The sequence below is a fragment of the Drosophila serrata genome, unplaced genomic scaffold (genome assembly GCF_035046125.1).
Source record: "Drosophila serrata isolate PLE 108 unplaced genomic scaffold, ASM3504612v1 contig_278, whole genome shotgun sequence".
Lineage (NCBI taxonomy): Eukaryota > Metazoa > Arthropoda > Insecta > Diptera > Drosophilidae > Drosophila > Drosophila serrata.
This window is the reverse complement of record NW_028257176.1, coordinates 1-2,029: the sequence shown is the minus strand read 5'-3', so window position 1 is coordinate 2,029 and position 2,029 is coordinate 1. Positions and strand designations below refer to the sequence as shown.

The following is a 2,029-nucleotide window of genomic DNA, read 5'->3' as shown; positions in this document are numbered from 1 at the left end:
AAGCAATTAAATGTTTTGACAGCTAACCCATTAATTGCATTTTTATTACCCCTTTTGCCGACATCAAAGGTCCCGAAAATCCCGTTTCTTTACTACTAGCATGTCTTTGAAAAAGGTTATACTCCAAACTGGACAACGGAAATTTTTCGAATTCGGAAAGTACAAAATACATCACCCACCACATATTTACTTGAAGACTTGAAGGGTGATCCAATTCAAGGGGGCTTCTATAAACAAGAAATTAAAAAAACAAAATTCCCTAATACTTATCTTGTTGAAAAGATTCTGAAACAAAAAGGTGATTATGTGCTTGTGCGTTGGCTAGGCTTTTCAAAATCAGAAGATAGTTGGATTCACAAAAAAGAAATTCTATAAAAAAAAAAACAGCGAGGTCATTGAACAACTAAAATGTACGCATTGACGTCAATGTGTTAAATCAAATTATGTTTCTTCACACGCACAATTTCTATTTATAAAATGTGAAGAAATATGTAAAGATAAGAATTCGAATGGGATTAATTATGTGCTTGTGTGTTGAGTAGGTTAAGAGAGCGTGCGTGTACAGATAAGAATTTGTATGGAACTTGAACTCTAAAGATTTTAAAACAACAAGATGATTGTATAGTTACGCAATGTGTAGACTTTTTTAAAATTAGCTGATAGTTGAATTCACAAGAACAACAACAACAACTTGAGCATAGAACAATTAAAATGTACGCATTGACGTCAATGCGTGAAATGGACTCATGTATATATTTATATATACATATATGTACAAATCTGGAGGTTATAAAAGGGGGGGCATTTCAAAAAATTTTCAGTTTTCGTCTATTCGTTCACGCCTCTCAATTTCTAATCGTTTATTCGTTTGTGTGTGTGTTCATTCGTTCATTTATTAAAAAAAATAAATAAAATAAAATGTCGTTTTTGATAATATTTTTTATAATTTCACTAATGAATCCGCTTGTGAAAATGTTACCGGTGCCCAGTGAAATTGAAAACCCATCCAATTCGAACAATTCAATTGGACTATTCATCAATATGCCGAAATTGAAAAAAATAATAAAAATTGATTTTAAATTTGAGGTCTTGGAAGATAGTCATATTTTTATGGATCTTCTAAATAAGACTAATGATGATAGTGAAAAAAATTTAAAAAGTGAGGTCTCTGAAAAAATAATTAATACTAATAATGAAAATGAAAACTCATCAACTGCAAGCGCAGTTGAAGAAAAAATAATAACAACAACAATAATAACAATAACAACAACAACTACACCTACAACATCATCATTATCAACAATATCAACCCCACCTACTTTGATAAGTAGTGTGGAGGAGGAGGAGGAAGAAGAAGAATCAAGTACCCCAACATCTACAACAACATCTACAACAACATCTGCAACTACAGCAACATCTGCAACACCAACAACAAACCCACCCATTCTTTTTGATATTGTTGAGAGAATGTTGAGAAAATAGAAAATAAAAGCATAGGAGCTGAAAAATCTCAAAAAATGGTTTTGGGTATCAATGATAGTGAGGCAGAATTTCAAAACGTAAGTCGAGTACCTAAAATAACTAATACAACTCAAGAAATAGTGTTGGGTATCAATGATAGTGATACCGCTTTCGAAAATGTAGGACGAGTTCCAATAAAAAGAAATGCAACACAAAAATTAAAAAACACTACAAACATACATAACTCTGAAATAGAATTTACAAAGAGAGCAATAATAGAGAATCTTAAAAACCAATTAATTGAGAATGAAAGGAAAATAAGGGGGCATCCGATTTAGGTACAAGAGGGTTAAATAGTTTCTTCACCGTAACATATAAAAGTGCTACAGTAAGTGTTAAATGTCACTACAATAATATATATAGAAGATCACATGCTAAACGTAGGAATACAAACATATACTACCCACCACCACCACACGAAAATCTAAACGAAATATGATACCCCTAAGCAACGTATAAAATAAGTAGCTTTGAATTTACTAAAGACTTAACACATTCAGTAGATACA

The 2,029-nt window shown here is 31.5% G+C and overlaps 1 pseudogene across 1 annotated transcript; it reads left to right on the top strand.

Moving 5' to 3' along the window:
- The first annotated feature begins 250 nt into the window (after window positions 1-250).
- LOC147643169 (uncharacterized) lies at window positions 251-1,559 on the top strand (annotated as a pseudogene). The gene has a single exon (XR_015272504.1). The product of XR_015272504.1 is annotated as an uncharacterized LOC147643169 (transcript).
- Window positions 1,560-2,029: the final 470 nt, after the last annotated feature.